At 45.8% G+C, this 26,574-nt stretch overlaps 1 protein-coding gene across 1 annotated transcript in view; it reads right to left on the bottom strand.

The window, feature by feature from the left end:
• Positions 1–15,775: 15,775 nt before the first annotated feature.
• The window catches only part of Scaf8 (SR-related CTD associated factor 8), a 110,251-nt gene continuing 99,452 nt past the window's right edge, over positions 15,776–26,574 (bottom strand). Inside the window, exon 22 of the mRNA XM_042674355.1 lies at positions 15,776–16,365. The gene's annotated coding sequence lies outside the window, so the exon portion shown is untranslated. The remainder of the gene's footprint in view (positions 16,366–26,574) is intronic.

Genomic DNA, 26,574 nt, shown 5'->3' with positions numbered 1-26,574 from the left:
ACCACATTGCAGCATACGCTGACTGGTATGCAAAGTCTTACCAGATGTACACAATTGACGGGCTGTGGAAGCTGGCATGTCTGCCATGGTGCCATGATGGGGGTGGCAGCCTGGCTTATGCGGGAACCCTTCTGTTTTTCAACGAACGCAGTCTGTGAGCTTAACCCTTTGTCAGCCGTCAACAGCAAGTGGTCCTGCTTTTCCACAAGGAGGGTCACTGCCCCCAGAGTAAAGCCCAGTCCCCAACCGTCCCCTCCGGAGGAAGACTCCTTTGAGAGTGCTCCCTGTGCCCAACCCCAGTGAGTTCTGTCCATCGTGATGGGCTGAGCACCCTGTCCAGGCCTGAGCAGGCCTCGGTCAGGGGTGGGGGTGGACGGGCCTGGCACGGCTTTCGCATCACGAGACAGAGGGCATTTAGCGAGGCTCGGGGGAGGTAATTTTAGGACAAAAAGAGGAAGTACTGGGCTACCGTAGATAATAAAATTTGAAACGTATGTTCCAAGATAAAACATGAAGATCCAAAGAGGGAACAAAGGTCATGCTGACAGAGCCGCCTTTAAGGAGCATTCCTGGCATGCTGAGACGGACACCAGGGAGATGTCTCCCTACTTTATCACATTTTGCACCTCACCCAATTCCCATAGGGCAATTACCACGAAAAAAAAAAAAAAAGCCAGGCCTCCTTTGTCAGAGAACTCAAGCAAGGCCTTTCCTCAGACTCGCTGAGTTCTCTATTCATATTTGATGTAATTTGTGGATAGTACAGATTTCAGGTTGCAATGTTGCTTTTAAAGACCTTCAAGTTAGGCTTCAGAATGGGTTGAAGTGTCTGGGCATGGGGCAGGAGGAAACATATGTTCTTCATCTGTGGGTTTAAAATTGTTGGAGGATTACATCAATGAGACTTATCCTCAAAAGAAAAATCAGGCCACCAACCCCACAACAAGAGTAGAAGAGCAGCAAGGGGCAGTACTGCGTCCTGGCTTCAAGTCTTAACAACAAATTGCTTGTTAAAATTCTTTTAAGATTGCCTTTCACCTAGAGCGGAACAGAGAGCGTAAGAGTCTTAGAAACGTGTGTGTGTGTGTGTGTGTGTGTGTGTGTGTTGGTTTCTTGCTAAAAGGCGGGGGTGGGGGGGGGCTGCTATGCTGAACAGGGGATGGAATGAAGGCTGAGGTCCCCAACGCTCCTAGAAAAGGGAGCCAGAGGTCATTTAACCTCAATCAGAGTAAGTTCCCAAAGCAGAAATCAAGTATGAGGTTCCCGGTGCCGGGGGGTCAAGCCAGGAGATGTTAGAATCAGAACCTTAGCAGATGAACTTCCAGAATACTTTCCTTAAAAGGGGTAGTGGGGGAGGAGTTTGGGCTGGGGGTGTGGCTCAGTGCTACAGCGAAGGAATCAAGGAGGATTTGAAATGTTTTTGGAAAATGAGGTACATGGTAAACAGTGGAAAGCAGGATAGTTCTGTGATGAAGTGCAGGGAAAGTGCTGTGGTGGAATCACGAGCTAAAACAGGAAAAGACGAGCAGGTGCGGGAAAGGCAAGCACCAGGCTGTCACGGCGATTGGAAGGGCTTTTCCAACTCTTGTATTGTCATGGGAAGGGAAGGGTTGTCAGATTCCTGAACTAAAAGCCTTTGGGCTGTGCGGTGCTGTCCTAAGCCTCAGGAGACAGGCAGGAAAGCACTAGCCCCAGGACTGCCGAGGAGACTAAGGCTCACCGGAGACTCAGGAAGGTGCATGAGGTCACCAACGCAACCGGGAACATGCTCCTTCACGGTCTGCCCCATGCTCCTTTTCTAGAAAGCCTCGTGATTTCTGATGTTTTAAAACATCTGAAGAAAAAAAAAAAATTCAAAATGCCTCACCGTTTTCCTCTTTTTTTTTTTTTTTTGGTGTTAGTCTTGGGGCTTAACATTGTCTGGTTCTTTGCTCAAAGCTTGTGTTCCACCATTTGCGCCACAGCTCCACTTCCAGCTTTTGCTGGTTAATTGGAGATAGGAGTCTCATGAACTTTTCTGCCTGGGCTAGCTTTGAGCCTTGATCCTCAAATCAGCTAGGATTGAGTAGGTAGGATTGTAGACATATGCCACCAGCGCATGTTTATACAGCCGTTGCTAAAATAAAATTTAGGGCTGGGAATGTGGCTTAGTGGTAGAGGGCTTGCCTAGCAAGCCTGAAGCCCTAGGTTCGATTCCTCAGTAACCTGTAAATAGCAAAAACTAGAAGTGGTGCTGTGGCTCAAGGGGTAGAGTGCTAGCCTTGAGCAAAAAGCAGCTCAGGGACAGTGCCCAGGCCCTGAATTCAAGCCCCAGGACTGGCAACAAACAAACAAATATACCATTTTTATAAAGCTTGCAAAGTTTAGAAGATGTCATTTTTTATTTTTATTTTTTGAGTGCTGTGGTTGAACTCAGGGTCTCACTGGTTGGGGGAAAGCACTCTACCCTGGCTAGCTGTAAGATGTAATTAAACCATTAGAAGAGAAATAACTAATTTAGAGTCCCTATCTGATTATTTCTGAGATGGCTGCCATATCTACCCTCCCTCCACAGACAATATCTAAGAAGTCATAAAAGTTCAGGCAAGCAGAAGGACCTTCTAGAAGGCCGGAGTGAAATACTCTGTTCTTTTTGCTTCTTGCACGAATGATAAAATGGAAAAGGCTCTACTCTGTTCAGGGACCTGCCAATGGGAACAGAGAGAATTTAAGGAGCACACAAAGCTTTCTGTGTCTTTAGACACAGTTATTAACAGGGCTGAAGGAGCAGATGGAAGGATCAAAAGCGGCAAAAATGCCCCACACAGAGGAAACAAGCACTGTCTTTATCACAGTGCTGATGGGAAGCGGGAAGCGTAGATGAGGGCATCTACGTTCTCAGTGGAAGGTGTGTGGAGAATTCTAAGGACTAATTGAGAAGTCAGTCCTTACCACCCCCTCCCCCCACTAGTCCTTAATACTGCTGCTTTTTTCAGACTTTCTCCAGTTCCAATGGGATTATTTTTTCGTTCAGAGTCAACCCACAGTTTTACATATGCTAAACATGTGCTCTACCAGCCCCCAAGCCGTCTGGGTGGGATTTTATGTAATGTGTATTACCAGTCTAAAGATGAAAACTCATTGGAACAAATAGTTCCCTATCTGCTTAAAACATTTTAGGACTTCCTCTTGACTAACAAACTACAGGGTTTTGATCTTATTTTCTTCTCTCAGCCACCAACTATGTGCTGTTGCTTGCTTTGATTTAAGCTTGTATGCCTTTGGGTGATTGGGTTTTTTTGGTTTTTGGTTTGGGGTGTGTGTTGTTGGTTTGTTGTTGTTGTTGTTTGTTGGTTTGTTGTTTTTGGTAGAGTTGAATAACAGGAGATCTATTTTCTAGCTCCATTTAGTTTACAAAATAAAAGAATAAATCTTAAATTGAACTAAGAAAACAGAATAAGAAATAAGAATTATTATCAGAAAAAATTTTTTTTTAAAAGAATTACTATCAGACTAGAGCAGAAGGTCAATTTCGACCCTGCTACAGAGGGGAAAGAAACGTTTTTTTCTTGTTGTTAGCCTTGGCGCTGTCCCTAAGCTCTTCAGCTCAAAGCTACCACTATACCACTTAAGTCTCAGTGCTACTTCCCGTTTTCTGGTGGTTAACTGGAGATAAGAGTCTCATGGACTTTCCTGCCAGGACTGGCTTTGAACCGTGATCCTCAGATCTCAGCCTCCTGAGTAGCTAGGATGACAGGTGTGAGCCCCGGGCACCCAGCAGAAACTTTAACATAAACAAGTTTGTATTGCATGTGGGACATTTTTTGTTTTGTTTTGTTTTTTTCCTCAGATGTGGATAAAGGTTAAGTCCTATCAGTGCAGGAAATTGGGGGGAGGGGGAATCCTTCCTTGGGAGATGGTGGGGCTGATCATTTTATTCCAGGAGAGAAGGCAATCTGTGGGGCTGAGAGGCTGAGGTTGGTCCTTGTCATTCCATAATCCTACTAAGTGGCTCACAGGAGAATCTAGGCAAGAAGTAGGTGGCTGGGAGGAGATAACAAACAGGCCTTTGATTTAAGTGTCATTTAACTGGTCAGGTAAAACTCTAATCTTAGTGCTCAAGAGTTCATCAGTATAATCAAACCTTGAGCACAAGGACTCTTCCAGGAGCTGAGGTCTCTGACAGCCAGTGCTGAGCTTGCTCTTACAAGATGCTCTAGGAGATAGGTGAGGGTCTCAATTCATCCCAGTTAGAGAACAGGGCTGTCCTCAAGGGTTGGACTAAACACTTCAGTCCCTCACGGGCCCAAAGATCTAGGTTCACGCTCAGCAATTATAATCCATCTCAAGATGTCCTTGGGGAACAGAGACACTGGCTGTTCATTAGCTAGGGATATTAAATAGAAACCTATTGTACCCAGCACCCATCGGCTGGCACTAGCTCAGGCCCCAGGGCCAGCACATCCACACACTTTCTTTTTTCTTTTCTCCCCACCCCCTTTAGGAATTCCACCAATTACTGCCCGAGGCGTGCTAGTCTCCGTGGACACAGTGGCTTTCCCTATCTCTCCCTAGGGTTGTTGATTATTTCTTTCTTTATGTATTTAAGTTCCCTTTATAGGTATATACAGTTTTATGACTGTTATTTATCCCTGAGGAATTACCACCTCCTACTTCCGGTATTATTCTTCATCCTGAAGTCTATTTTATCTTATGTTTATAGGCACACTATCTTTCTAAACCATATAGTTTGTATGTTGTACTTAACCTGTCTTTTTTACTTTCAATCTATCTGGGTTCATGTTTAAAAGCAGCATATGGTTGGGGGAATATTTTTCTCCACCCTAAGAATGTCTGCCTTTAAATTGAAGTGACTATTCCCCTCAAAATGTTATTGGTGTGTGTGTGTGTGTGTGTGCGCGCGCACACACACACACACACACACACACACACACTAGCACTGGGGCTTGAACTCAGGGCCTCATTCTCTCCCCTGGCTTTTTCACTCAAGGCTAGTGCTCTACCACTAGACCACTACCTCTTGTTCCAGCTTATTGCTGATTAATTGAATCTAAGAGTCTCTCAGATTTGTCTGCCTAGGATGGCTTCAAATCTGGATCCTCAGATCTCAGCCTCCTGAGAATCTAGGATTACAGGCATACGCTACCAATGCCTAGCAAAATATTTAGATTTAAACATGCTGTTCTGATTTGCTATTTCTCCAATTTTTAAAATGTTCTTTAGCTTTCCCTGTTTTACCTTCTTCTAGAAGGTACATATTATTTAAAATTCCATTCTTATTACCCTTTGTCCTCTATATCTGTGCCTCTGCATCTCCCATCCCTTGAAGAACTAGAATGGTTTTTAAAAAGACAAAGCAACTGCCCGAGCACCAGCTAACTTAGGATCCAGTACCCGCCCCCTCCCTCACCTATGGCTTTGCTAACTTTTTTTGTGCTTGTTAATGGTGGTTATGATACTTAAACTCAGGGACTGGCACTGTCCCTGAGCTTTTCTGCTCAAGGCTAGTGCTCTACACTTTGAGCCACAGCTCCACTTCAGGTTTTCTGGTGGTTAATTGGAGATAAAGCATCTTACAGACTTTCCTGCCTAGGCTGACATTGAACAGCAAACCTCGGATCTCAGCCTCCTGAGTAGCTAGGGTGATAGATGTGAGCCACCAGCACCTGGCTCATAGTTTTGCTTTCTGAAGTTTCAGTTACCCAACCTACATCAGCAGCAGTTCAAGCATATTCAATGGAAAGATCCCAGAAATAACCAATTTATAAGTGTTAGATAACTTTTATTACAGGATAATTATACTTGTTCTATTTTTATTGGTATGATTAACTTCTCATTGTGCCTAACCTAGAAATTGAACTTTCTCATAGGCAGACATGTATAAGAAAGAAAGAAAGAAAGAAAAAAAACACCCAAAGTTTATTGTATGTATCGCTTTGTACTGCCCACAGCTTCAGGCATTGGAACTCAGACATGAGAGCTACTGAAAGGGGTTACTAAAAAAGCCCAGACTCCCTCACTCTCCACCAAGTCCTTAAAAAAAGCGGGGAAAAGCAGTTCTTCCTGCCTTCTTAACTGTCCTTCTAGGCATCTATCTCCATCATAAATAGATTTAGAGCTCTCTCTCTCTTGCATGCTTTCTCTCTCTCTCTCTCTCTCTCTCTCTCTCTCTCTCTCTGTGTACACTGGCACTAAGGCTTGAACTCTTGAACTCAGGGTCTGGGCGGTGCCTTAGGTTTTTACTAGTGCTCCATCACTTGAGGCTACAGCTCCACTTCCATTTTTCTGTTGGTTAATTGGAGATGAGTCTCACAATTTCCTGCCTCAGCTGGCTTCAAATGGTGATCTTCAGATCTCATTCAGTCTTCTGAGTAGCTAGGACTATTATAATGTAACTAACCGCTCAGGGTTTTCTTTAAGCAATCCGTACAGCAACTCTGTCCCTGAATCTTCCTGGCTTCCATCCAGAGAATAAGACTTCTGCCTGTCTACCGAATTTCTTAGGGCCTCCACCAGGAGCCCCTACTCAACTGGAGCCGGACTGCTACCCGTTCTTGGAAATTGGGTTCCAAACCAATTTTCAGGCCTGAAGAGGTTGTACCAGGAGACTCAAAGGCTTGCACGGAGCGCCCTCTTGAGGCAGCCTACATAAAGATTTGTTGAAACACTGGTTTTTGAAAAGTAGGATTTTTGCTACAACTCCTGGATCAGTAGCTAACAAAAATTAATCCACACAACAGACTGATGAAATTCCGGGTGCAAATATCCTTTTACTAGAAATGAACCTTATCCCTTGACGGTCAAGATAAACTTTTAAAAAGGTCAAGATAGATTTTTTGAAAAGCACAGTACCTGACCACACATATCCCTCATATTTCGAATAACAGGAAGTTTCGGGGCCCCTGTTAGTTTTAGGTATAGTTCATTGTTTAGAAAGCAAAAGCAGGAGGTTTCTTCAGAGACAGCTATGAGCATTTTGCATAGGACTTCAGGACCGGGGTGGCGGTGGGAGTGTAAATTAACTCTGCTAAATGCCGTTGTGTGATCTTGGTTGTTGAACCCCCTTTAAGCCATGTGAAAAATGGGGATGTGAAGAGTCGAGTTAGAAATGCACAACAGCCCTTAACCCAGAGCTACGCAGTGGAGATCCAGAGGATTATCGGGCGCTTTTTCTCGTGTTTCTGATTATTGTGTCTTTTCAGCGCGCGCATGTGCGCGCGTGCACACACACGTTTCTTGTTTTCACGCTCATTCCAGATGTCCTTGCTAAGTTAAAACCACAGCAAACTCCTGCCAGGTGCCCCATGGGGACGCCATGTCCTTAGCACGGAGCAGGGCAGGGCACAGGCCTTGGTACCAGGAGCATCTCAGGGAGAAGGCCTGAGTCCATCAGGCCGAGAGGGTGGCAGAGCGTGTGCAGCACGCGAAGGCTGAGCTGTGACAAGGGCCGTCTGTGCGCATTTCCCACCTTCCTCTAGGGAACTCCGAAGGTCTAGAAAGCCCCCCCCCCCAGCCCCCTCCCCCAGGTGAAACCAAAGGCCACACACTGCCTGTCCCAATGGCCTCACTGTGACCTCTTTCTCATCGTGATTGGCCCGAGATAGAAATCTTGAAAGTGGACCAGCCAGGATCTGGTAAACGAAGGTACGTTTGTCAGAATCGTACACTGGACTAAAGGCTGCTCAGAAGTCCACTGGCGAGCCGTCCCCGTCCCTCCCCCCTCAGCCTTGGGAAGGGAGCAGGGCCTCCTACGGGGGCAGCTTCGTCCACCTCGGGCTATGAACCTGGGCCTCAAGCAGCTCTCCCACGAAGGTGGCTGGGATGCTGGGGGGGGGGGGAGGGGAAGGCTAGGGGAAAGGGTAGCCACCTGAGTTCTAGTCCGACTGGCTCCTCTCCGACCCTGTGGCTTTGGATGGTTTCCTTGGTAACGGAATTGCCTCATTGGTCTTGGGAGGGCTGCCAAGCTTTTTGTAAACTGGATGGAAAGTCACGATCTCCATCAACCAGAAACTGGCACGGGCCAAAGATGCTGCACAGTTCAGAAGGTTCACAATGATGAACCCCGGGGATTCAGAAGATGGCTTGGGTTCCTTTCAGCTCAGTGATTTCTCCCTGAAGAAATGCCCACCTCACTCGCCAAGACCATGGAAAGCAATGCTGTCCTTCTGGGGGCCCAGGAGAGAGATCAGCTGTCCATCCCCAAGACCGGATGAGAAGGTCCACAGCCAGCCAGCGGTGTCATGTCTGTGGTTCCCTTTTTAAAAACTGAAGTTGATTTTTAGTTGAGGTGAGTGCCCAAACTAGTGACTTAAACACAAAAGAGGGAAAAGAGACTTATCAGACTGGAACAGGCCAAGAGCGTAGGACAAGATCGCCCCCTACCCCCCACCCCCTGCAGTGGGATGAGCTCAGCCAAGCTCTCCAAACTCAGGAAGCCAACCAGGCCTCGTGGAAGGAGTTCACTTCCCGAGTCTCTAGGGATTTGCCAGCAGAGCCTAGCAGATCCTGTTGAGCCCACTCTGGGAAAACAGATAATGCCCCGGCCTTATCGCTCAGTATAAAGCTCTATCACATTTTTCCCCAAAAGCTCACAATAGGTGAACCATTCAATTGTCCAGGAAAATGAATGCGTCTATGTGGGCCTGGGTGTCACCCTACTTGTTTTCGCTTTCATTAAGTGACATCATGTAAATCACTCTTTATTTCCATGTCTTTACCGCAGGGATAAATGGTTACCGTTTCCCGAGTGCCCACCCTGTGCCAAGCCCATCCTGCCACTCACCACACAATGAAGACAATTATTTTCATTATACAGATGAGAGATCGTCTAGCGTGATTATCTGTGTCATGCTGTGAGGGAAACCAATGCCCAAGATCTAAGTCACACATCTACTCAGACGTAGAGGTGGGATTCAGGCTCGGGTTACCAAGCCCTCCCATTCTTCCCCTGGAGCCCAGTGGTTCCCAACTGTGTCTCCTCCATAGTCCACCTGGGGGAGGGGGGCTTCCGAACTCCCCAATGCCAGGGGACTGCTTGGAAACCACCATCGCTGGGAAAGGACAAAGGATTCACTGTTTCCTGAAACATCCCAGGGAATCACATGCAGACAGGGCTGGGGGCCACCGTGGAAGTTTCCAGAACATCCACCAAGAACCTCAAGTGGAGCAAAGAATCAATAGCAAGGCATGAAAGAGCAGCCAGTGGAAGACTGAGCAAAGAGTAGCTGACAGAGCTGCACCTGAGGGAAAGGATTTCTTGGAGAAGTTTGGCGGGAGAAGCTCCTGACACAAGCCCACGCCACTCGCATGGGAGGCGGCTTTTTATTGACTTGGCGTTGAAGGCCTGAATGAGCGACAGTAGGCACACCTGGCCTATGAAGTGATCCCCTCTTGCTCTGTCCTTGGGAAGAGGCTGGCGTCTGTTTATGTCTGGAGCTCTGGGGTGGGCGCTTCCCACCATCCTCAATCCAGAACACCAAACCCTTCAGAGTTGACTCAATCCAAGAGCACCTCTAGGTCCTGAAAGACTTTTACAACAAATAAATTGGTAGGAGTCTAGCCAGCAGAACAAGTGAGCAAGGCCCTGAGTTTAAGAGCTGGTACTAGTACAAAATAAACCAAAAACTGCATTCAAAGTCCTTAAAAATCAAGATTCATTGGGAAAACAACATCCCCTACAATGTTAGGAATATGGCCTTATCTTTCAGGCCCTGGTTTGAATTTGATGGTCTGGTTAAGCAAAGGGGGATCAGTTGGAATGCGAGTAGGCTGTCTTGGCTTAAGTCCAAGGACGGGCAATTACCAAATGATTGGATGGTGATCACTCTTATTTGAGTTAATAATTTGCTTTATTTTAAGTAACATGTATTGTCTATGGTATTACCATTGGGCTTAAATTGTTGAATTTCCAAAGGATCATACACCAATTATTTGTGAGTGCAGTTAGATTTAATGTGCCCTCAGAAAAGGACACTAATTATGAATTAAACTCACAATTCATGAGTTATCTATTGGCCCTATTTTCCTCTTTGGTATTTAGCTAATATTAGACAGAATGCATTGAGTCAACCTCCCTTCTATGCAACTGCTTCTTGTGACAGGGACTGGGGATAACCACCCTTCTTACGCGTGTACTGAAGATCGCCCCAGGAAAGTAAATTAGTTCACAAAAAATGTGGATTAAGAATATCTTTCAGTCTGGGCACTGTGGCTCATGCCTGTAATTCTAGCCACTCAGGAGGTTGAGATCTGATGATCATGGTTTGAAGCCAACCCAGGCAGGAAAGTCGACAAGACCCTTATCTCCAATTAGCCCAGAAAACTGGAAGTAGGGCTCAGGTTCAAAGTGGTAGAGCATTAGCCTTGAGTTAAAAAAGCTCAGGGACATCTGCTCAGGCCCTGAGTTCAAGCCCCACAACTGACCAAAACAGACATAAAACAACCCCCAAACCCTATCTAGTCTGTCCTACTATCCTTGTCTACCCTTGTTTCATTAAATGTAATTCTTTTACAGAAAAATTCTTCTTTTTAATTTAGATAGAGATTTCTTAAGAAGCTGAATTTATGTGGTTTCATGGTAGAAAGTTTTGTAGTACATTATATGCATGTCTGAACCACAGAAGGAAACCTACTGGAACTGATTTAAGAAGGGAGGAGGTAGATTTTTTTTTTAAATGTAAAAGAATAATAAAAAAATTAAAAAATAAAGGGAGAAGCATGAGGAGTCATGGAGATGTGAGTTTGGCTGGGTATTGTATGTACCTATAGAAATGTCACAATGACACCCTTTCCTTACAGGTAACACATGTGAGCAAAATTCTGTTCCAAAATCACTCCTTATATTTATCATTTCCCAAAGGTCGTAAAGCCAAAGTCATTGAGAGCATCTGAGTGTTCCCCCTTATCTCTTTAGGCACTGAGACCTGCCTATTCTTCCATGGAAATCAATGGCAGCATCCATGGATGTTGTTAGCATGTCTCTCCTGGCTACAGCGTAAGTGACGGCTGCAGGGAAGCTGGGTGCTATTTTGGCTCCGCAACGTGGGAAAGTCCAGCTGGGGAGTGTATTCTCAGAACCTTGCCATAGGGATCTTTGTTGTGAGGCCTCGGGAGACAGATGGAAAGTCCTAGGAAATAGTATACTTTGACTAGACATAGCTCACAAGTAAGCAAAGTCCCAGTGCTTTCAAGTCCAAATACTACAATAAATGATATAGGCTAGGAAATAGCAAAAGGGTAAACTGTTAAGAGCAGCTAATGAAACACGAGCCATTTGATCTGTACCTGCTCTGTGTCTCCTTTACACGCCTCTTCCGACTAACATGCAACCCGTGCACATGACCTTCGGCCAACTGTAGATCTTGGTGATGTACACAGGCAGTTTTAATTCGTTTTGTCTCTGAGCTCAAGGACAGTTCTGGATATTTAATAAGCACTGAGTAAGTTCCATGTAGGAAGACTGAAGGCATTTTGGAATCTGAAGATAAAATCATGACACTACTCAAAAAACCAGGCGTAGGAACTGGTGTCAGCAGCAAGGAGCTTTTCTAGGAGTCCCCAGCAAGGCCTCACTTTTCGGAGCTTTACTTCTTTCTGATTTAAGAAGCAAAGGTTTTGGGCACCATGAGTATATGCCTCCAGGCTCGTGAAGCGTGTGTGTGTGTGTGTGTGTGTGTGTGTGTGTGTGTGTGTGTGTGTGTGTGTGCGTTTACCTCCACACAGGTAAAATGAAACTCCTGATGACATGGACAGTTCTGGCAAAAGTTACGTACTTTTCCTCTTCATAAGGGATGGGACAATGCAGAGAATTAGAGCCCACTGTGGGTAATGCTGTGGCTCTCAGCTTTACCTTTCACTCGGGTTGTGTTTGGAGTACTTCTAAATGTCCATTCAACTCTGTGATGGGTCCATTACATGAAGGTTTTGGCTCAGTCTTCACCATATTTTTCTTCTTCTCTTGTATTTTCGTTTCCCTCTCTCCCTCCAATCCTTTTCTTCCTCCCATCCTTCCTTACCTCCTCCCTTACTTCGCTCCCTCTCTCTTTTTAGCAGTGCCATGATTTGAACTCAGGACCTCAAGCCTGCTAGGCAGGTGGGCTCTCATGCTTTGGCATGGCCTTGGGCCATGACTCCAGCCCTCTCACAATGCTTTTCAAAAAACTTTCTGAATAGAAAATTCCATCTACGCGGGAATATTCTTCTCCTCATCTGTGATCAATTGGGAAAAATTAGGAGGCAAATTCGGGCTCTACCACAATGATGCACGCAATGGTCTCAGCCTCTGCGGGCCACATTTATCGTTAGGACTATGGACTCTTTAGGTTTTAAATTTTGTGTGCATTTAATGACAGATGTCTTTTTGGAAAACATCTCCAAAGATAGTGTTTGAAGGTGTATAAAAATTTAGGTGATAAATTGCTTATTCTGTAATAGTTGATGATCATTTTCCCCTCAATTATCTATCATAATAGGCATTTGATCTGTTGTGTCTCATTGGAGTGGAATTTATTTTTGCAATTATGTAAGAATATACAAAAATTGGCTTTATTTCCTCACAGCTCATGGGTAGATTTTTTTTTCCTGCAAATATATTTTTTAATGTTTTAAAAGAGATGTGTCCCTCCGAAGAAATAAGAGCAGTCCACAGAACATTCTCACATCCATAACTATAAAACAAGTATGGGGAGACAGATTCAACCGGCCGGCCACCTTCCTGCAGTCCTCCAGAGGACGGCTCTCGAAATGCGTGGGTCTGACATGGCAAGGTCCCCAGTTTTAATAAAGATGCAGAAACAGTGCACGTGGACAAGGCGCTCACGACGAGCAGGCAGATGCTTCCTGCAACGTCAAACCTGAGCACTTTTTTTTTTTTTTTAAAGCCACTTATGCTCTCAACACACAGAAAGCAGAAATCACTTTTAGGTGACAGTGAGCTACCAGGTGCAATCCCTTGGGGGAAGAAGTACTTTCAGGTGAGGAAGAATTAATCAACCACCAAGAAATTGCTTAAGACCATCCATCCCCTTCCCCCGAGAGCACCTCAGGCCAGGCTTGCAAACCCAAACGCCTGGACTGTTTGAATACCAAATAGCTTTGGTGCCTCCCGGTCACCCAATAGTGTTTGAAAAGCCAGCTCATCACAATGGCATCCCAGAAGAATAGAGACTTCTGAAGACTGGGCTTTGCCTTTGCCTAGAGGCAGGCCCGGAGGGGTGCAGGGTTGGTCTGGATGTGAGGGTGGAGGGGAGTCACCTAACCTCAAATGCCCCCACCTCTGCCCCTAGGATGGTGCCCTGGGGTGATGAAGAGAAGATGTGCCCCCCCAGGCCCGGGGCTCCTAACGATTAGAACAGCAGTTCTGGCTGGGCGCTGGGTGCCCACGCGTCGGGATCTGAAGCAATGGCCTGATGTGCAAAACCTTTGTGATTCTGCTCTCTCCTCCACCCCATCCCCGGAGGACTCCCGTATCTAACTCTGTATCTGTCCATCGACATCTACCTATCCATCCACCTTTGGATCTGTCCTCTACCTATATTTCTAGCCACCTGTCATCTATCTGTTATTTACCTACCTATCAACCACTTGTTTATTGCAAAGCTGGGCATAGTGACACCCATCTGTTTTCCCAGCTACTTGGGAGGTCAAGGCAGGAGTCCTGCTTGAGCCCAGGGGTTTAAGGCTAGCCTGGTCAACACAGACACGGCCCTCTGTCTAAATAAGTAAGTTTCCACATCATTTGCTCATATATACTCTACAATGTCTAGGCTGATCCCCAAACCATGCTCCCCCCCCACCTCCTTTGTTTCTGGTGGGGAGCAGCTGGGGGGCTAGGAGGTAGGAGCTAGGTATGTGGTATACTTACTAATCGCAGGTTTAGACACAAAAGAGAAAGAAAGAGCTTTACACTCTGAGCAAATGTGGTAAAAGCGCCAAACAAGGTCTCAGTTTTTTGCAGAATGCTGCTGTGCTTGGGTTTATCTGAGGTTGTTTTCTTTCTTATTACAGATGATGGAGTATATAAAACACCTCACCATCACCTGGAGAGTCAAATAAGTCAGTCTTTAATAGCTCATGCCTATAATCTTAGCTACTCAGGAGGCTGAGATCTGAGGATCACTGTTCAAAGCCAGCCTTCGCAGAAAAGTCTGTGAGGACAATCAGCCTTGAAAGAAAAAGCTAAGGCAGAGCACAGGTTCCTGAATTCAACCCCATTCCTGGTACAATAAGAAAGGAGGGAGAAAGAGAGAGGAGGGGAGGGAAGGAGAGAGGGAAGGAAAGAAAGAAGGAAAGGAAGGGAGGGAGAGAGGAAAGGAAAGAAAGAAGGAAAGGAAGAAAGGGAGGGAGGGAGAGAGGAAAGGAAGAAAAGGAAGGAAGGAAGGAAGGAAGGAAGGAAGGAAGGAAGGAAGGAAGGAAGGAAGGAAGGAAGGAAGGAAGGCAGGCAGGCAGGAAGGAAGGAAGGCAGGCAGGCAGGCAGGCAGGCCAAACAAAAATGCTATTGGAAGACCTACAGTGCCCAGTTGACCACCCATAGCTTTCTTTAGTATGCTACTTATTTATCATCAGAAAATGTAATACAACCGAATATATTTATATTATATGATAGTTGATTCAAGAGGAAATGTAAGTAGAAACTACTCAAGGAGGCTTATGTATAATCCTCAAGAGTTATGTTTCAACCATGCTGCAGAATAAATCTTCCCAGAGACAACAGCATTCAAAGCTCTCTTGGCCTTTGGAAGAAACAAGCAGAAAGGGTGGCAGTTCGAATTTGGAACCACAGGTGAGTCAAAGAGGCTCAAGCTATGGTGTGTCTCTGTCTGGACAAGCGGAAACACAGACCCACAGCTGCGAGGCTGAGCCAGGGAAGATGTACTAAGCTAGAAAGCAAATAAATGACTAACAGCCAAAAGAAGTTTCCGTGTTTATTATGAATATCCTAAGTGACAGCATACTGGGCAGGTGCTAGGTTCTCATTGATTAAACTTCAAGAGACCACAGACTACAGCATTCCAAGCAGTTTAATTTTTGACAGAGCCAAAAACAAACAGAAGAGGGTGATTCAAAAATACTGTCTTGGTGGCGAGGGGTGCGAAAATGAGAGTGTTCGCATCTCTCCGGAGCGCCCCCCCCCCCCCCCCAGGAACTGCCAACGCTGGTGATTCCCAATAGATCATTCCTGGCTTGGAGCCTCGCAGCCAACTTTACCATCTTTGCCCAAATAAGAAGCAAATAAGAAATGTACTTATAAAGTATGTCACGATCCTATCGCAGTGCTCCCACGCATCGCATCCCTGACTCTCACACAAGGCTCCTGGCTACGCCCTGCTAGTTGCATTTGCTATTTGCGATAACGGCACAGGAAGGCTGGAGAGAAATACTCAGAAGACTGTATTGACCCTGGGTTTTTTTCCCCAAAGCTTCATTAAAAACAAAATCAAAAACAAAAACAAAAAAAAAAGTATTTTTTTTAAATGAAAGCTTAAAACCCTCAATGCTTAAGGAGATAACTCGCTATAATGGACTAAAGCCATGGGTCAGGAACTACACTGTGTTTGCCTATTGTGTCAAGAAAGTATCCTGGAACTGTGCGCGGGCGGCTCACACCTGTAATCATAGCTACTCAGGAAGCTGAGAGCTGAGGATTTCGGTTTGAAGCCAGCCCAGGTAGAAAAAGTCTGTAAGATTCTTATCTCCAATTAACCAGCAAAAAAGCTGGTGGTGGAACTGTGGCTCAAGTGGTAGAGCATCATCCTTGAGCAAAAGCTAAGGAACAGTGGTGCTCAGGCCCTGAGTGCAAGCCCCAGTACTGGAACAGAAAAAAAGAAAAAGAAAAAGAAAAAGAGCAAAGCCTTAGTGTACTAACACTATGGCTGCACCCCGTGCTGGTAATTCCAAGGCCAGGCGACTTTTCAAGAAGGGTCTCCGTGGCCTCCATCCTTCCTTCACTAGTACTGGATACAGCTACAGGTAGAGTCGGTTGGCACTGATTTTTTTTTTCCCCCACCCAACTTTGGCCTGTAGGAGTGTGTCACTCTTACAGATGCGATACTGTTTGTCTGAGAGGATCCTCAAAAAGAACAATTATGAACTAGAAACTCATAGAGTTCGTGTTTAAAATTTATAAAATTAAACCTGCTCCCCCAGGTAATACAGGGAGGGAATGCAATGCATGCCTGCAACCTCTGACTTCGATCAGAAGCAACACCTGCCAGCACAGAGCCTTCGCAACAGCCAGCGGCGCCTTCCTCTTAACGCTTCCTGAACCAAGATCCGATGGGATGCACATTAGAACTCTGAAGCACTTCTGTCTCATTTATTTCTACAAGGCCTGGGACACAGGAAGCTGCCAGGACTTCATCATCTTGCCTGTTGACAAAAGGAACAATAACGGGTCATCACTGGTCAAAGGAATAACTTTTCCTAGTTTTTTTTTTTTTTTCTCTAGATAATTCGTAAAGAAGAGATGGTAGCAAATAACAGCAGATACATCCATGTGAATTTCTGTGTCTTCTGGTTTGTCAGGAAGACCTATCAGGCCTGTACAGTGTCCATTTCTCCCCCAGTGCTGGCCTGGGTCAGGAGAGCCTGTCCAGGAAGTGAACAGACCCAAGCCCCAGTCATGTCTGCACCATAACCAAGGCAGGCCCTGACCTTGTTGAGGTTCCCTCACATACAGACTTCAAAGGGTTCGACCATGGATGTCTACAAAGGTAATACAAAGCTAATATTTAACTAGCTCCTCAGAGAGCCCAAGCAGGTACAACCACACGGGTCTGTGGCCATGGGCGTGCTTAATAACCTATACTTGGGTGTTAAAGGATCTAGCTGTGCTTTAAGAACCAGCTCAACTTGCAGGAAAATTTCTAAAGATCTAGTAGCTTCAGAAGTCACACGCATAAAATCTAATGGGATAGTGTGAATAAGCTATCTCTGTTCGGGTAGAAATTCTCAAAAAGTAATTGTATTTTCACATCTTTTCCTATCTTAAGGCCTAAAATATCTTCCTTCCTTCCTTCTTTCCTTTCCTTTCCCTTCCTTCTTTCCTTCCTTCCTTCCTTCCCTCCCTTCCTATTTCCTCTCCTTGTCTGTTTCTTTTTTCAGTGCTGTGATTGAACCCAGGGCCTTGAGCATGCTAGGCAAGTACTCTACCACGAAGCTATGACCCAGCACCTGCTAAATTTCTGAAACTATAATAAACTGAAAATTACATTAGCAAGAAAGACAATGCAGCAACATTCTGTAACAGCATACTGCTTAATTAGATAAGTCAATGAGTTAGATTAGTTTAGGTAACTGTGTCACATCTAGTAATCAGCAATGAAATTAAAGCATGAGAACACTGACCATAAGACAGATGTTAAACTCTTTCCCTATACCTGATAAATATACCTTCTCATTAACTGACAGGGAATGGAAAATGCCATATGATTTTTTCACCGCTGCATACAATCCAGAACTGGTTAAATATTTGAAAATTGTCAGTTCTCAGTAATAACAAATCACTAAGCCTCAGTAATTGAAAGACTGGAGCAATTCTGATTTGATCTTTCTGTGGCTGATAAAACACAGAGGGCACCAAAACCACCAGGCTTTAGGCTACACACAGCCTGATAGCCAGTTCTAAATGACAGCTGAGGGAGAGAAGTTAGGGAGAACAAGATGGTGGAGGTAGAGTACAGAGAGAGCTCCGACCCCTTTCGCAACTTCCCTCCCCAAGCCCAGTATATCTCTTATTAGGGCTGCCAGTGACCAGCAAGTTACAGCCTGGAAATCAATGTCCTGCCCTTCTGTCCTCGATAGGAGGCCAAGGCACACGGGGAAGAAGACTAACCAGGGGCTGGTTTGCATCAGCACGGATGAAACCAGGGAGATGACACAGTGGTACCAAAGGCACTTGTGATGGACACGCTTCTTTCCAAAAGACGTTCAGACCCGAGGCTCACCAGCCTGGCTAGCCATGTTGGGAAGGAGAGTGCCAGAATTCCACACAGATGCCAGTCCCCAATCTGCCTTGGCCAGCTGATGGGTTTGGTCAGCCCATATGGATGCAGGATGGTTGGCACAGCACTGGGAATAGCAGTGTGTGCGCAGGAGTGTGCTAACACAATTTGCTCAATGTTTTATTGTTCTGTAGCTGAAAACCTCCTTCCAATGTGAGGAATCACATCCATTAGATGAGAACAACATGAAGTCATGTGTTTCCAAGTATCAAGTGTAAAAATAATTAGAATAACACAAAGGCGATCATTTGCTAGATGAATGATCCGACCATTAACAGACTTCTAGAGCCTCCTGTCATGCTGTCTCCATAGGTGCTGGAGTACTGTGAGTGGATGGGAGAAAGGCACGGGGTCTCCTGGGGCAGGACTCTGGCCTTGGATGGTTTGTGCAGCTAGCTTGGCCAAGAGGAGGTAGGTAAATGAGTGAACGAGTGCACTCTGCCATCCCCAGTCACCCTGGACCACCAGTCTGCTTTTCTTTAGCAGAGGTGCATGAGGCAAGCTCTTAGCCGCTGTCTTCTCAAGTGTGAGATGGAGATTAATACTTGCTGCTGAGGCTGACTGAGGGCTAGGGGAGAGAGGCTGTATGAGAACGGTCTACCCAGAAGAGGGGGGACCTCTCCTCTTTCTGCCAGCCGTGTCTAAGGCAGCTCTGGGGACACAGGAGGGGCAGGGAAGCACTGAATTGGGTCTCAAGGACCAAGCGTGAGGCTCTGCACAACCGGCCCAGGCTGGCTTAAAACCATGATCTTTAGATCTCAGTGGCCTGAGTAGCTAGGAGTAGAAGTGTGAGCCACTGGTGCTTGGCTTGAAATCTTGTCATTGATGTACTGCAAAGAGTCTGTGTTTAAAGAAATCCTATTGTTAGTCCTTTTGTGGCGCAAAGGAACCTTTTGAAAAAGAGAACAATCATCCACATGAATTTACTGTCAATTTTCTCGTATTCAGTTTGAGGAAAGCAAACTCAGTCTCGTGTCCTCAACTGGCGTCATGGCTGAACTGGAAAAGCGAGGTGTGGCGGCCTGATGGAGCAGATGCTATTTGTTTTTTTCTTTTCTAATGGTTGAAACTAATTTGCAAACTGAATGAGTGGCAGAGAATGGACATACCTTAGTCCAGAAATGTCAAGCCACTTCTCCTGGATGCCAGAAAACACAGGCCAAGGGACAGGCAGGAGCGAGTCACTACCAATGGCCGGGGGACAGCGAGCCGCAGGCGCTGCTGCGGGCCCAGGGACCGGACTTACTGATCACGTGTCTGGAGTGGCCGACTAGAAAATGCTTCCACCCCAGACTGGAGAGTTTTCATTTCCCCTGATCACATGTGCGCACAGATTGATCAGGACAGAAACTGGGGCTATGTTTCCAGAAAGTGGGCACACTCGGTGTGACCAAGAGCACCGTGCAAAGGGGTTCTTTTTTCTCAATAAGTTTTAAGTTATCCGGAAGGCAGTGTCCTGTTTAATTTTGGAGTTCTCATGGAGAACACCAAATAGGATCCAAATGAACAAACCAGTAATAAATAGATCTTCTTTTTGCCCAAACACAACACAGTCTCAGGAACATTTGTCCCAGGCAGATCCAAAAGCACAACAGAATAGAACAGGACATGATTTTACAAATGGGTGGCTTTCCATAACTGTGTTCTTTAGAGGTCTTGGTCAGGATAGGGGATAAGAAAACTTCTTTCTTCACAGCATTTGAGAGGTGAGCTGTGCTTCATTCACCTGGGCCTCATCCAGAGCTCATGAATTCAGAGTAGCTCAGGTAAAAGCTGAGATGCACAGGACCCTGCTCCCCCCCACCCCCCATCCTCTGAAATAGGTTGAAAGCTCCGATCTAATAATACATACAACTTACTTGATTCTAAGAACTACCAGCTGAAGCATAACAACTAAAATAGTTCTCAGCACTCACAAAGAATTAGCTCGAGGGCTGGGAAGGTGGCTCAGTGGTAGAGCACTTGCCTTGTATGCATGAGGCTCTGGGTTCAATTCCTCAGCACCACATAAACAAAAAGAAAAAAGCCGGAAGTGGCGCTGTGGCTCAAGTGGTAGAGCGCTAGCCTTGAGCTGAAGAGCTGAGGGACAGCACCCAGGCCCAGAGTTCAGGCCCCACGACCGGACCCACAAAACAAACAAACAAACAAAAAAAACAAAAACAAAGAATTAGCTCGAACTTGGCATGATCACAAAGACATCCTATCCTGGGACTCTTCGTCAGAAATCCCAGATTTCCTAGGCTAACCTCTCTTCTTGTAACTCAGGGGACCTTTTGTCAATTAAAGTCAAAAGCTCTTCAAGATTGCACATCCTGTTCATTTATTTCCTACTCAAGAAAGAGAACTGAAACTCCAGCTATCATGTAGTTCTGGTAATGTTAACTTTTTTTTTTGTCAGTTGTGGGGCTTGAACTCTGGGTCTGGGCACTGGTCCTGAGCTTTTCAGCTCAATGAGAGAGCTTTATCACTTCAGCCAGAGAGCTGCTTCTGGTTTTCCAGTGGTTAAGTGGAGATAAGAGTCTCACGGACTTTCCTGCCCAGGCTGACTTTGAACTATGATACTCAGATCTCAGCCTCCTGAGTAGCTAGGATTACAAGCGTGAGCCACCGGTGCCCAGCTAGGTTAACATTTTTTTTTAAAAGTATATCAAATCCTTAAAATTTTAAAGTAATAATTTAGAAATCATCTCAGTGATATAGTTACTTATTTTTGGCTTGTCTGAGGTGTCTAATGTCTCTAGATTGCTTAAGCAGCATAGGCAATTTTCATAAACTCAGGAATGAATATTGCCATGAAAAGGTATGTATGTTCCTGCTTGCTTATATGGCTGCTGGTACATTGAAAAATCTCATTCCCACAACTACTGAAATGGCCCCATCTGTGGAGTTCATTTGGACTTGAGAAACACAGCTTCTTGTCACATTTGGTTGGTTTCTTAGAAGCCAGACAGTCTTGAGCCAATCTTTCTTCACTAAGGTCCTCTTGAGATCCAAGTTATTCCCCCCCCCAACCCCGCCCCCCCCCAGCTTACAAAAATCACATCTCTTGAGAGGATGTACACAGAATGCTCAGGAGGTGGTGTAACATGGAACCTTCTAGAATACACTTCACAGGTCCCTCATATGTAGCACTGCATTCCATCTGGCCTGTCCAGATGCCTGGTACCTTTTGCAGAAGACTTTAGGCAATGGTGAAGGATAGAATGCTCTTCTGAAGAGTAAAGTAAAACTCACAATCCTTAATGTCTAGGATGAAATTCTGCACCACCCATTTTGAACTCCAAAGTTGCTATTTTCATGTGACAATACATCGTTCAGCTGAGAGGCCCCAGAGTCATTTGCTAAGTTTATCCACAATAATAAAGCCCAAATTTCCCTATGTTTGATTTTAGAGACAAGGTGAGGCAGGGTCCAGGGGTATTCTCACTTGCATCCGACGGTCTACTCAGTGGAGAAGCAGGGGAGTTAAGGGTGCTGTAACACCCTGGACTCCTAAGAAAGGCTCTGAACGGACATTTGTTTTCACCACTGGTACTGTATACCACGTGCTACGTTCTCACCACTGGTACTGTATACCACGTGCTACGTTCTCACCACTGGTACTGTATACCACGTGCTACGTTCTCACCACTGGTACTGTATACCACGTGCTACGTTCTCACCACTGGTACTGTATACCAGGTGCTACGTTCTCACCACTGGTACTGTATACCAGGTGCTACGTTCTCACCACTGGTACTGTATACCAGGTGCTACGTTCTCACCACTGGTACTGTATACCACGTGCTACGTTCTCACCACTGGTACTGTATACCACGTGCTATGTTCTCACCACTGGTACTGTATACCACGTGCTATGTTCTCACCACTGGTACTGTATACCAGGTGCTATGTTCTCACCACTGGTACTGTATACCACGTGCTACGTTCTCACCACTGGTGCTGTATACCACGTGCTACGTTCTCACCACTGGTACTGTATACCACGTGCTACGTTCTCACCACTGGTACTGTATACCACGTGCTACGTTCTCACCACTGGTACTGTATACCACGTGCTACGTTCTCACCACTGGTACTGTATACCACGTGCTACGTTCTCACCACTGGTACTGTATACCACGTGCTATGTTCTCACCACTGGTACTGTATACCACGTGCTATGTTCTCACCACTGGTACTGTATACCACGTGCTATGTTCTCACCACTGGTACTATATACCAGGGGCTATGTTCTCACCACTGGTACTATATACCAGGGGCTATGTTCTCACCACTGGTACTGTATACCAGGTGCTACGTTCTCACCACTGGTACTGTATACCACGTGCTATGTTCTCACCACTGGTACTGTATACCACGTGCTATGTTCTCACCACTGGTACTGTATACCAGGTGCTACGTTCTCACCACTGGTACTGTATACCACGTGCTATGTTCTCACCACTGGTACTGTATACCACGTGCTACGTTCTCACCACTGGTACTATATACCACGTGCTATGTTCTCACCACTGGTACTGTATACCACGTGCTATGTTCTCACCACTGGTACTGTATACCACGTGCTATATTCTCACCACTGGTACTATATACCAGGGGCTAGGCAAACAGGGAGAACACTAAAATTCCTAAGGTAAGGCCAATCACCATGTGTCAGGAGAGATTACCAAAAGTAGCAAACAGGAATACAAAAGACATCATTATTTTTTTTTGGGTGGGGGGGGCAATCTGGGGCTTGAACTCAGGGCCTGGGTACTGTCTCTGAGCTTCTTTTTGCTCAAGGCTAGCACTCTACCACTTGAGCCACAGTACCATTTTCTGTGTATGTGGTACTGAGGAATTGAGCCCAGGGCTTCATGTATGCTAGGCAAGCACTCTATCACTAAGCGACATTCCAGCCCCAATCATATGTACACATATATCGTAAATATTTCATGGGATAGACTTACACTAAAATTACGTGTTACCTGAAGTTCAATGTGGACTGATCCCCTGCATTCTGCCCAGCATCCTGCAGAACTGAACATTTACTGCAGGATGCTCACCTGTCCTTCCTGACCCCTGACTGGAGAACTGTGGCCTTTACAAGTTTTCGCTGACAGTTGCTGTGAGCCTCGGGCTGTTCTAGAGCTGGAGACAGATGAATAAACACTGTCTGTCCTCAGTTAGCTGCTTCCACAAGGACCAGCAGAGAGGGAAGGAGAGAAAAGGAAAGGAAGCAGGGTGGGGAGAGGCCCAAGAGGGACTGGGGGCCTTGTTTAGATGGGATACTAAGTCTTATGGATGGATGGATGGATGGATGGATAGATGGGTGGATGGATGTTTAAATGGGTGGGTGGGTGGATGGATGGATGGGTGGAAAGATGGATGGGTCAATAGAAAGAAATGGACAGAAAGCTCCACAGTGTGGTTTTAGAAAGCCAACAGCTAACATAGCTCACAAGCTATGTTAGGAAGGCCCTTCTTCCCTCCCAATAACCCATCAAGGGTGCAGAAAGAAGGTGCTCACGTTGGGCAGCCCACACTTGCCTGGCACCAGCCCAAGTGTTGCCCCTGCCCTGGTACGAGTGGGAAACAACGTTCCCAGGGCTCTGGAATCCCCTGTTCAGAAGGACCAGGACGACATCTGCTCCTAGTCATGGAGGTGGTACCACAGAGCACAACCGGCCCTTGCCATCAGTCATCAGCTCGGTGAATGACAGCCCTCTGGGGCTTTCTATTTATGACAAATGACCACTTGGAAATTTAAAAACAGAACAAAACGTCTATCCTTACCAACCAACCCATCTGAAAAAGGAAAAGAGAAGAAACTGTCATGTGTTCATACCCCAGCTCAATCTAAGCCACACCAGCACTTCTTGCAGTCCGGTTGTGGGAGTGGAGATGTGTAAACGAGGGCTCCCTCCCCGTCCCTCCACAAAGGAAGATAACGAGTCTCAAAACGAGCCAGACTGAAATCGATGCCTCTTCTCACACAAGGTGAGCCAAACTTCTCCATTTGGAGACAATCTCAAACATCATAGCTTCGACAGCAACCGTCATGTGAAGACTCAGCGGTCCACCGAACATGAAAGGACAAAAGATAGAATCAGAGCCACATAATCTCGGGTCCAAAGGGGCTCATCCCCATCAGCTGGCATCCGGGATCCCAGGGCTGTCTTTAGCTTTCCCAAAGATCGATGTGCCCAGGCTCTTGTCTGGCAGAAGGACGTCTCCCCTAAGACCACAATTCCCTTTCCCATGGCAACAGTAGCGAGGAGCGAGACCCCTGTGCCCTCCGCTGATAGGGAGGGTCAGACTGCGCCCTCCGCCACACTGCACAGATCTTAAGACTAGTCTCATTCTACCCACATGGCCTCCAGGGCAGGCATGCCAAACCCCACTCAAAAACACCGTCCCCACGCACCATTCTATTTCAGATGCATTCAAAATCTGTCTGTGTCTCAGTGTATGGACCTGGGACCCTGACGGAAACCATCTGGAATGTGTATGGACAGAATAATGTCATGCATCTCAGCTTGAACCGTTTTTATGGTGTGTGTAGGGGGCTTGAACTCAGGGCCTGGCACTCTGCTTAGCTTTCCCTTAGCTAGCACACCTCCCTTTGTGCCGCACCTCCACTTCCAGAATTTTGCCTGTTACCTGGAGTTAAGGGGCTCACAGAATTTTTTGCTGGGATGGCTTCACACACAGGTCCTCAGATCTCAGCCTCCTAAAGAGCTAAGCGTGAGCCGCCACCGCCCAGCCACAGCCGTATGTTTGTGCTGACGGCCCTCCTCCCTGCCTGCATCTCCCACGGCCATGCTGGACTGTCCCCTGCTTTTAGGCCTCACCTCCATCCCCGTGGGCCACTATTACACAGCGTCTTCTCCATACCTGAGCAGTGGAGCTCCACAGACTCAGATGCAGAACTCACCTACCATTTTGTTTCGCTCCTCCACCTTCCTGCTGCCACCTCTAGGTGTCATGAACACTCCTGAGATCCACTTGCTCTTCTGGTGCCTGACTGTCTGCTACACTTTCAAGCAGTTTCCTATGCACAGGGCTTATTAATTCTTCTTTTATATTTTTAGGAATTAAAGAGGTCCAGATTTAGAATTGTAATTGGTTTTATGCTGTCCATAGTTACACTAGCCTATGCCATTTTCTGCACTATGCAATATGTGTATAATTTCAAAAATAGAACTGTAATAACAAACAGGAGATGCGTAGGTCAAGACCAAATTTTACCTATACAGTGCAACAGTAAGGCCTCATCTTCACCAAAAGTTTTGGTTTTATTATTACTTTTTAATTACAAAGACGGTTTGGAAAGTTGAAATGCTTCATTATTGGAATCTTATTATAAAAACAGGAGAGACTTTCTTTCTTTCTTCCTTCCATCTTTTTATTTTCCTGGAATAGTCCATTTTGGAATCTTGTTATTAGAAATCTATTATAGCTACCAGAGACATAAAATGGCTTTTCATTAAGCATAATAAAAGAACTAGTCCAAACAACGAAGAAATAAAGCCAGGAGAGGATGATTCTGCTCATTTTTAAGAGGGCGTTGGCGAGGTGGGCGGGGAGGGGCACAGGCCCGCGTGGACACGCTCCTCACCCCACCATGCCCCAGGTCCACGGATCGATGGAAACCACTCCCTGCTGGGATCCCATTTTGAACAAACCCCAAAGGGACGTGGGCTTGCTTAACCAACGTGTCCCGGATGGGAGCCAACAAAACACTATTTCCCACCCACCTCGTTTAGCACCTTCTGGGAGCAATTATGATTAATGTGTACGGGCATAGGACCATGGGCCCGGCACTGGGCCCACGCACTCCAGTACATTTATCACCTCATTAGTGACAATACCTGGGGACCTTTCCCTAAGTATATGCTAATAACATACTGATGATGTGTTTTATGTAAATGTCATACGCACACACTAGAAACTTAGTCGTAAAAGAGCATGGAAAATTCTTAGCCTTGCTAAGGGTTCCATCCATGGTTACAGACTTAGGATAAGTAGAACTCAAGGTGTGGAGGCACGGCTCAAGCCGAGCAAGTGTGAGGCCTTGAGTTCAAATCCCCGTACTCTACTTTTCAAACACTGAATTTTATCCACATTGTTTTAGGATGAATAACAGAGTGTTTTGCCAGTTACGTTCTAGCCTACACAAGTCTCTTGGAGATCAGATGTTTATGGCATATAGTACAAAGAGGCGTGCTGTCAGCTGAACAGTTATGTAGATTTCTATGTACATTTCATATTTTAAGAAGTTACAGAGTTCACTGGTTTGGCAGCTGGCTGAAACAAGTCCATGTTCAAACAAGTCTGTACAGTACATCTGTTAGCAGTTTTGAATTTCTACTGCACACGAACAAGTTGGTGATAGCAAGCTGTCTTCCAATTAACGTTCCAGAAACGTTTCTTTCAAGATTTTTAGAAGGAGAGCCAACATTGTCTGGGATTCAGTTATGTTAAGTACCAACATGATTTTTTTTCCCTTTTATATTATAAACCTTTCATAGATGGCTACTATCAGTAAGTCTTGAAAATGTTTCCTTTGACTTTCTAGAAAAGCATAACT

This window comes from Dipodomys spectabilis, unplaced genomic scaffold (genome assembly GCF_019054845.1).
Source record: "Dipodomys spectabilis isolate Male_0828 unplaced genomic scaffold, ASM1905484v1 ptg000001l, whole genome shotgun sequence".
NCBI lineage: Eukaryota > Metazoa > Chordata > Mammalia > Rodentia > Heteromyidae > Dipodomys > Dipodomys spectabilis.
This window is presented reverse-complemented; position numbering and strand designations above follow the sequence as displayed.